Source organism: Triticum aestivum, chromosome 3D (genome assembly GCF_018294505.1).
Source record: "Triticum aestivum cultivar Chinese Spring chromosome 3D, IWGSC CS RefSeq v2.1, whole genome shotgun sequence".
NCBI lineage: Eukaryota > Viridiplantae > Streptophyta > Magnoliopsida > Poales > Poaceae > Triticum > Triticum aestivum.
The window spans coordinates 538,674,229-538,684,549 of record NC_057802.1 but is presented as its reverse complement, the minus strand read 5'-3'; positions in this window follow the sequence as shown (position 1 = coordinate 538,684,549).

Below are 10,321 nucleotides of genomic sequence, written 5' to 3'. Positions count from 1 at the left end.
GCTACCGAGACATATGTTTCCAGAATACTCGCAAGTCACCTTTATTCACATCCATTTATGGATTGAAATGTGGTAAACCCCAAAGTATCCATCCAGTATGTTGGTATGCAATATTTTCATGGTCTAAGGAATAATGCAAACGTGAACAAGTTATATGAAATACCGGCAACATAGCAACGATGACATGTCTCAGTAATTCATAAGTTGGCTCTATCCAACTCCGTTATTCTCATAACAACGGTGTTCTGATATATGGATAGCATCCTTTTTACACTAACAATGCTCATGATTAGGAAAACAAGATCATTAATCAATATATAAGCTAGTCTTAGAGGCTAGACTAGGAGGCATCACTTGGTGTTTATATTTCCACACATGTATTTGGGTTTTCCTCTGACTGTCATATTCAAGAACCAACATAATTGTAGCATAGGAACATAAACTTAATAATGAACATGGAAATATAATAATACATTTATTATTGCCTCTAGGGCATATTTCCAACACTATGACCATGTGTGAGTAGTTTCCTTAGGACCTTAGGGTTCACAGTAGTAGCGCTCTCTCTCTCTCTCTCTCTCTCTCTCTCTCTCTCTCTCTCTCGTTCTTCAATACCAAGTCCCTGTGAGTTACCTCACATGATCGAGATCAATTTTATGTAATCGGTGTTGTGTTTGTTGGTATATGATGACTTTTCACTTTATGATCAGATTGTTCATTGAAATCGACTAAATCTTTTGAAGTTTCTTTGTTGTACAATTGAATGCCTCTGTATGATCTTCAATCTATTTGTCTTCTTTGGCCATGTTTGATGGGTAGATGTTCAGAGGGAGTGGTGCACTATAGTGGATTCTAATCTTGCGGTGATCCATATCCCAGTGAAAGAAAGATACAAGACAAGTATTCTACTGCTGTCAACTTGTCATACTACTTGATATTTTTATTGTTTACATTATGCCATCTTTCCTGTTGCAATGCTCTATTCGTTATGAACTTAATACTTCAGAATGCATGCTAGATAGCGATCTTGGGGTGGAGTATTAGTTGTAGATGCAGTTGGTTAACGGTCTACATATCACGAATGTAATGCCTATATGAGATTATACTATGAATGATCATAGTCACGAGTATAAATATTGCAATTTAATCACTTCCCAACTATAATTTATTCACCACACCACACTTGTATGCTTATGAGCGATGCTACTAGTGAACCTATGCCCCCTGGGTCTATTCTCTATCATTGAAAACTCTATCAAAAATATTATTTTTTGTTGTACCATTTGTTTTATTTAATCTACTTAACATTTCCTATTTTTAATCTTGTAACTAGCAAGACAAGAAGCTTTACAACCTTCTTGACGTGTTGGGGACAAACTTGTTTTGTATTTAGGTACCCGTTACTTTGTTTGCTGAAAGAACACCTTCTGGTTAGATAAACCTTGGTTCTCTACCAAAGCAAATACTTACTACTAGGTTACTTCACCTTATACTTAGGGTTACCCTACCACTCTCACGAGAGAGCAAGTAGTAAGCATAAAAAAGAATAAAAGTAACACACCCTATCTTTTAGTAAAGTAAGTCCTTCCAAATCCTATCTAACACAAACATGCAGTTGGATGAGGACACCGAAATAAATGGGCGTCGCCCAGTTGTGGAGACCATCTATAGTTTTCTTCGTGTCAAGCTCCTGCCGGCTGAGGGAGTCCTGGATTAGGGGGTCCTCGGGTGTCCGGACTGATGGGCCATGAAGATAAAAGCAAGAAGACTTTCCCCCATGTCCGGGTAGGACTCCTATATGCGTGAATGACAAGTTTGGTGTCCGGATATGTTATTTCCTTCCCCCACAAATCGACTCTGTACAACCCTAGGCCCCTCTGGTGTGTATATAAACCGGAGGGGTTAGTCCATAGAGGCTATCAGAATATTTATAGGCTGGACAACTAGGGTTTAGCCATTACGATCTCGAGGTAGATCAACTCTTGTAACCCCTATACACTTTGAATACAATCAAGCAGGACGTAGGGTTTTGCCTCCTTTAAGAGGGCCCGAACCTGGTAAACACTGTGTCCCTATTTGTCCATTGTGACCATCGATCCCTAGACACACATCTTGGGACCCCCTACCCGAGATCTGCCGGTTTTGACACCGACATTGGTGCTTTCATTGAGAGTTCCATTGTGTTGTCAACAAAAGAATCAATGGCTCGCCTCGTCATCGACGACGACGCTGTTTTCGGGGAGACCTTTCTCCCTGGCCAACTCTTTGTGTTTGGCGGCTTCATGCTACGTGCCAACTCGACCGGCCACCTTGAGCAGGTCTACAGCTATGCCCCTAGTTACCAGATCAGGTTTGGAAGCCTGAACTATGCCGCTGACATCCGAGGAGATCTGATCTTTGAGGGGTTTACGACCTCGGTCGCCACTCCCCACCCATACGAAGATGGCCCTTCAGATCCATCATCAAATCCTGTTCAAGGGACGACTCTCACGCCCGCCCTGGACTTAGATCCGGGGCAGACCACTCTATCCAAAGACGGGAGGGTGAACCCCGTCGGACTCTCTCCCATCAAGGAGCTTCCAGCCGAAGACCCAAATGCGATCATGCGATCGGTGGACCCGGACTCAAACGGGTCCCTTCCCGTCATTGGGAAGCCGGATTCGCTTCTGGACATCAACTCCGATCTCTCGAGGATTGCATCCAACGGGCTAGGTCAAGTGGTTATTACCAAACCTAGCTCCGCAGATCCTCATGTTTGTCCAGCTTTCACTTTTAAACGAAACGCTGGACCTAATGCGATCTCTCGTCATCGCGGAAGTATCACCTCCAAACTACGCCCAACTTGAGCTGGGGCTTAAGAGTAGGGAATTTTACGTCCCACCCACCACCCACTTAATAGCCACTGTCGAAGACCTAACCGACCTGCTAGACTACGCCTCCGAAGACATCGATGGCATGGACGACGATGTCGAGGCCGGACCAGGCTAGAACCCGCCCATCACTGGGCGCTGGACGACCACTTCTACGTATGACGTATACATGGTGGGCACACATGAGAAGAAAGACGACGATGGAACTCAAAACAAGATGTGGATAAGTCCATCGATGAACCACCAAAGCGTCGGCGTCAGCAGCGCTGCTCACGATCGCGTCGAGCAAGGGAAAGCAATACGAACACCGGAGATAATAACACTCTGGACAACACCGAAGATCCCGATCACCCCGTTGAGCCTGCATTTGAGCAGGATGAAAGGGAAGAAGGTCAATACAGCCCCGAACATGCCGATCACGAGGATTCGGAAGACAGTAACTACTTACCTGCCTTCGAAGAGGATGTCAGCCTCAGCAACGAAGATTTCATCGTCCCAGAGTAACCACTTGAACAAGAACACTTCAAGCGATAGCTCATCGCCACCGCACGAAGCCTGAAAAAGAAACAACAGCAGCTTCAAGCCAAACAGGTTACGCTCAACGACAGATGGACCAAGGTCCTGGCTGCCAAAGAATATGGGCTCGAGCGCCCGACAAAGAGTTACCCAAAACGCAGGCTACTGCCACAATTCAACGACGAGGCCCTTGAGCCAATACTGTCAAAATACAATCAGGATGACCAACAGGACCGACCACCACGTGGATGGAAAAAATTGGCTAATTATGCCGAACACCAGCCCGCGCCACCTCACTGGTACGCGTCGGTGCTATACAAACGGTTTTTAACCCCTTTCCGCGATGGCGTTCGGAACCGTCTCCAAGTGAGTGACGGTGATAGGGGGTCCTTCCCACACGACCCAGAAACCGTCGGGGATGTGCCCTCCTGAAACACACGCTCGGCAAAATGAGGTCGTGTGCGACCGGCGAGCGCTCAAATACGGTAATACGTACAGTAGAGCTAAAAAAATATAATTATACAGGCGAAATTGTTTCCGGTCGCAAGTACATCCCACACAGTCAGTCCCTGCTAAATGATTCCATACGTATGTACATCCCACACAGTCGCTCCAAGGAAAACGTTTCCATTCACAGGTACATCACACACAATTTTCCCCGTTAAATCGTTTGTGATAGCGTTGCCATTGCACACAGTATTAACAATTTTATCGTTTGCGTTATTGAATGCATCACACACGGTGCGTAGAAGAAACTGTGTGGCAAAGGCTGTCCATCACACATAGTTTTTATGTGGTAAACATTTGCGCAAGGTGGCCTAACACAAAAGTTTTCAAGAGGATGTCGTGTGTGCAGTGGAGATTGATCGCACACATAGTGGATCCTAGAAACGTTTCTGATCTCCATGTCTATCTCAGACGTTTCGCTTTCGCAAACCATGTGCAGTGTAATCCCTAATTAATCCCTAATTTAAAAATCACATGTTTTGAATTTGAAAGTAGGCAATCACTTATTTCATATCCAACCATCACTACTGTAGGATGCTGCTAACGCGACACTACGATCAGAGACCCTTCGAGAAACTGTGTGCGATGCAATAATCGCAAACGGTGCTGTATGAAAACCGTCAAAAATGTATAAAATGTTTGCGATGACGGATGCATCAAACACAGTTCAGATTTTAGTTGCATGTGCGATGAAGGGCATACGGTTCAGTTCAGTTAACTGTTTGCAATGAGGAGGAACAAAAGAAACGGGCAGCCAGATGAAGGCGTGTGCGATACGCATCATACGGTTCACTCGGATGAACTGTTTGTGATTAGGCAACACAAAAGAAACGGGCAGCCAGATGAAGGTGTGTGCGATACACAACATACGATTCACTCGGACGAACTGTTTGTGATTAGGCAACACAAAAGAAATGGTCAGCCAGATCAAGGTGTGTGCGATATACGCATGCGGTTCACTCGGCCCTTGTCGTCAGTGTGTGACCTCTATGGCAACCCTTCGCTCCCCAGGCGCCTCTTCGTGTACCGTGGCAACCGTCCACCGCCTCTTCGCCTTTCCCTCTCGATTTGGAACTGCTATCGCACGCTCTTCCTCCCTCCATTTGCCTTCACTCTTCCTTCTTCCATTGTTCGATCATCTTCTCCATGGAGGGAATAGGTCAGAAACGACCCCATTATTCTTGCCCCGATCTGAAAGATGACGTGGTGGAGGAACTCATTGATCGGTGCGACGTCATCACCTCGGCTAGCATGGTAGGTTCGTTCAAGACCATTCTCGACTCAACTAATAACATCATTACAAGGAACCCAAGGGTCCAGGAGCGGTTTGATCTCCCCTATCTTCTTCGCCATGACCCTGCTGACTGGCGTGGGGACGAGGGAAGCCTCGCCTTGTGCAAGTTGATGCCGCTTGATAATGATACGTATGATGTTAAGATGCCATCGCTTGAGGGCAAGGCTTGGGCAGGCGCAAATGGAGATTGGGTTGTTTATATTGGGTACAACTACGAGTGGGAACTTGTGAATGTGTACACTCGTCACTGGGTTCCCCTTCCAAAAATCTCAGACGACTGCCCAGAGGTTGAGTACACCGGTATTCTACGTGAGTTCAAATACGATCATGGTGACTGTCATCTACGGAAGATAGCAATTTGTCGAGTTCCCAACCGCTCTTGGTATTACACGAACTATGAAGTTGTTGCTATCTTCGACAAGCTTGTTGCCGTCCTTACTTCCACGCCTCGATGGATATTGCTCAAAAATCAATTTCTGTACATGCATGAGTACTGTGATGCAATTCAATACGAGGGTCTTGTGTTTGCTTCCACCACTCGTGGCACTGTTTTTGCATGGAATCCTGATGCTTTTGGTACGTTTGTCTTCCACCGTAATTATAATTGTTTCATCCACATGCATGCGGGTTAGCTAGTTTCCCTTTACTAATTAACCTTCTTGTGTTTCCATGGTCCTGTGAACATTCCACCACCTATACTTGAAATTTTTTATAACCAAGGGGGAGATGACGATGCTGATGATCACGAGCATGAGGACGAGCAGGACCCATATACTCAGTGGCGCCTGGCAACTTATTCCAATGGATCACCTCTTCTTGTCTGTATACAGGGCACTGCTGATGTTACTAAGGAAGCAGGTGTTGTCTCGCATGGTCGCACTCTCCGGACCTATTCCAACATAAGTTGCAGGGTATTCGGGATGGATACTAGTGTACTAGCGCCAACACCTTCTCCCTGGTTCAGTATTGAAAGTCTTGGAGGAAACTCGCTCTTCCTTGGACAAAACTATCCAATGATGGTGGAAGGCGATCCAGCTGCTGTTGACACAACATTACTACCATTTATGAGAATCAACTGTATCTATACCTTGGACATTGCTATGCTTCCCTACCGTCCCGATATGGGTCCTGACATAGGCCGCTTCAGCCTGGATGATCAGTCCTGCGTTGGTCTCGAGATTGACAGTAGCTGGCCCTTCCCAGAGAATCACTTCTGGTTCAAAGCAAGCGTTTCCAACGCTGACGAGCGGTTGAGCTGAATTTCATTTCATCACTTTGTTATTTGTTGTGTGAGAAAAACTTTACTAGAATGTTTTGTTGGAAATTATCTATAATCCAACGTGTATCCTCGTTGTCGTTGTGGGTCGATGACTTGTTGTATGTAATCGATGGTACATTTTCATATGCGTCCATCAACTCACACCTGCTAGTGGTGTCCATATGAACAGTGCTAGTGATTTTAGTTGCAAAAAATAGATAGTGCTAGTGATTTTTAGCCGCATATTTTGACAAATCGCAGTGTTACAAGGTTGACAAATGGCAATGTTACTAGATAAACAAATGTCAATCTTTCCAGTTTGACAAATGGCAACATACCCAAAATGAAAGATATGCAAATCTTACCCAATTGTTTGTACGTGGTTGCACACGGGTCATGCAAAACAACCGTTTGCATTGAAGGCATGCAGAAATCCTGCTCGGCACATTTTCCCTTGGCTTCCTGGGGAAGCTGTCGGTTTGCATACGGGTGTTCTAACTAAAACGTTTGCGATGAGTGTTTTATATTTAAAAACCATTAACTTTTTTTAAAAGAAAATCGTTTGATAAGTCTGTACATTAAGAGAGAAAAACGCAAGTTCGTTCAAACCATATCTTTCATTCAGTCACACAGCGAATTTATATTCATATGATCGAGAATTCGAGATACAGTATTAAACCCCAAAAAAACTATTTCCGGCGACAGCGGAGGCGGCGTGCCGTGCCGTCGTTGTTGTTGTCGTCCTCCAGGACGCCGTTGTTGAAGTCTTCAAGGCAACACAAAATGTTCTTCACTTGTAATTCAAACATCATGTCGTCGCGCGATCGACGGGCGGGGCGCGGGAGGACGGCAACTGGCGCCGCTGAGAGGTAGCGGTCGACGGCCGCGTCCCATGCCGCTGAGGGGGGCGCGCGCACGGGCACGAGCACGGGCGCGGCGGGTGCAGCCAAACGCACAGGGACCGGCGCCACGATGGGTGGAGGGGCACGCACGGGCAGGGGCACGGGCGCAGCGAGTGCAGCCAAACGCACGGGGGCGGGCGTCACGGTGGGTGGAGGGGCGCGCAAGGGCACGGGCGCTGGCATGTACACGAGCTCGCGTGGGTCTGCGGAGACCTCCCGACGCCCGTGGCTTCCAGCTCTGTGATAGTGCTCGGCGACCAGCCCGTCAATGCTACGGGGATGGTCGCTGGCACGGGCGCGGGGATGGGAGCTGGGACGGGAGCGGGGGCAGCAACCGCCGTGGCCAGCTCTTTCTGGGCCATGTCCATGAGGCCCCATTCCTCCTTATTTTCTATCTCCTCCGGCTCGGAGTCAACTTCACCAAACTTGAAGCCTAGTAGCAGATGATCATTCAGCGCCATGGCATTGGTGGAGGTCTGCGGGAGGGAGGGGAATGGGAGGTGAACAGTAAGGCCGCCCGTATTAAACAACGGCTCGGGCGCCATTAATGCAGAGGAAGGCAGGCGGCCATGGAAGTCAAAGGGCTCGCTTCCCAGTGAGCCTGCGCAGCGTACAGCTCGCACGCTTCCCGGTGAGCCTGCACATTGGAGGACAGCTTGCATGCCTCTCGGTCAGCCTACGCACCCGACAGCGCTCGCACGCCTCCCGTTCAGTCAAGGTCAAGCAGCTATCCGCACGGCACCTCCTACAGCCATTAAAACCAAGACACGTGGCATCACGTGAATGGTTAATAGAACGCACACAGTTTGAATTATACAAACGTTTGAGATATTAAAGTGGCAGCTATTTTTTCAAAATGCCTTTGTTGGCTGTCATTATTCGAGTGCGCCTTCTCTCAAAATGGACATGAAAAATGCCACAGCATGTCGGGTGCCATTCCATGATAGCATGCCAAGTTTCATGAATTTCAGACGAGTTTTGGATTTACTAGAATTTAAAAATCAGGCATCTCAACATTTTGCCGGCAATCAACAGTGCCCTGGTGTTTGAATTTCATTCCCATCTCTTGCATGGGACCTAGAAATTCACCCAAGGACACACATGTTATTTTTCAACCAACTTTAGTGCATTGGAGCATGTGCTTGTAGTTCAAATTTGAATTATGCACATAAAATGCCTAGAAAACCCATTTAATGTATAAAAAGGCCAAACGAACCCCGAAAAATTCCAAGATTAAACACAACACTCTTGCTGTTCTATGTTGACACTAGAAATTTTTTGAAAGCAATAAGAGGCAATGGATAAAATCGTCCTGTCTCCAAAGGTGGTACGTTCCCTATCGAAACCATCATGTTTGTTGTGACAAGCTCTGGTTTGTGAGAAGCTTATACCCAAACCTGCCCCAAATAGGACAAAATTTTCACCACGGCATGTTGATGCCGCTCCATGATAGCATGCCAAGTTTCATGAATTTTAGACGAGTTTTGGATTTACTAGAATTTAAAAACCAGGTATCTCAGCGTGTTGCCGGCAATCAACAGTGCCCTGGTGTTTGAAATTCATTCCCGTCTCTTGCATGGGACCTAAGCATGCACCCAAGGACACACTTGTGAATTTTCGACCAACTTTGGTGCATTGGAGCATGTGCTTGTAGTTCAAATTTGAATTATGCACATAAAATGCCTAGAAACTCAGTTAATGTATAAAAAAGGCCAAACGAACCCCGAAAAATTCATTCCCATTTCTTGCATGGGACCTAAGCATGCACCCAAGGACACATATTTGATTTTCAACCAATTTATATGCACTGGAGCATGTGCATGTACGTAGTTCAGATTTGAATTATGCACATAAAGGCATTGAAAACTCAGTTAATGCATAAAATGTCCAAACGAACCCTGAAAAATCCCAAACATTGACACAACACTCAAGTTGTTCTATGTTGACACGAGAAATTTTTTGAAAGCAATAAGAGGCAATGGATATCGTTTCGTCCCCAAAGGTGGGACGTACGTTCCCTACCTAAACCATTAGGCTTGTTGTGAGAAGCTCTGGTTTGTGAGAAGCATATACCCAAACTTGCCCCAAATGGGACAAATTTTTTACCACGGCATGTTGATGCCGCTCCATGGTAGCATGCCAAGTTTCATGAATTTCAGACGAGTTTTGGATTTACTAGAATTTAAAAACCAGGCATCTCAATGTTTTGCCGGCAATCAATGGTGCCCTGGTTTTTGAAATTCATTCCCATTTCTTGCATGGGACCTAAGAATGCACGCAAGGACACAAATTTGATTTTTCAACCAATTTATATGCACTAGAGCATGTGCATGTAGTTCAAATTTGAATTTTGCACATAAATGCATTGAAAACTCAGTTAATGTATAAAAATGTCCAAACGAACCCCGAAAAATCACAAAAATTGACACTTCTATGTTGACACAAGAAAAAATTTGAAAGCAATAAGAGGCAATGGATATCGTTTCGTCCCCAAAGGTGGGACGTTCCCTATCGAAACTAGCATGCTTGTTGTGAGAAGCTCTGGTTTGTGAGAAGCTTATACCCGAACCTGCCCCAAATGGGACAATTTTTTTACCACGGCATGTTGATGCCGCTCCATGATAGCATGCCAAGTTTCATGAATTTCAGACGAGTTTTGGATTGACTTGAATTTAAAAACCAGGCATCTCTACGTTTTGCCGGCAATCAACAGTGCCCTGGTGTTTGAATTTCATTCCCATCTTTTGCATGGGACCTAGAAATTCACCCAAGGACACACATGTGATTTTTCAACCAACTTTAGTGCATTGGAGCATGTGCTTGTAGTTCAAATTTGAATTATGCACATAAAATGCCTAGAAAACCCAGTTAATGTATAAAAAGGCCAAATGAACCCCAAAAATTCCAAGATTAAAGACAACACTCCTGTTCTATGTTGACACTAGAATTCTTTTGAAATCAATAAGAGGCAACG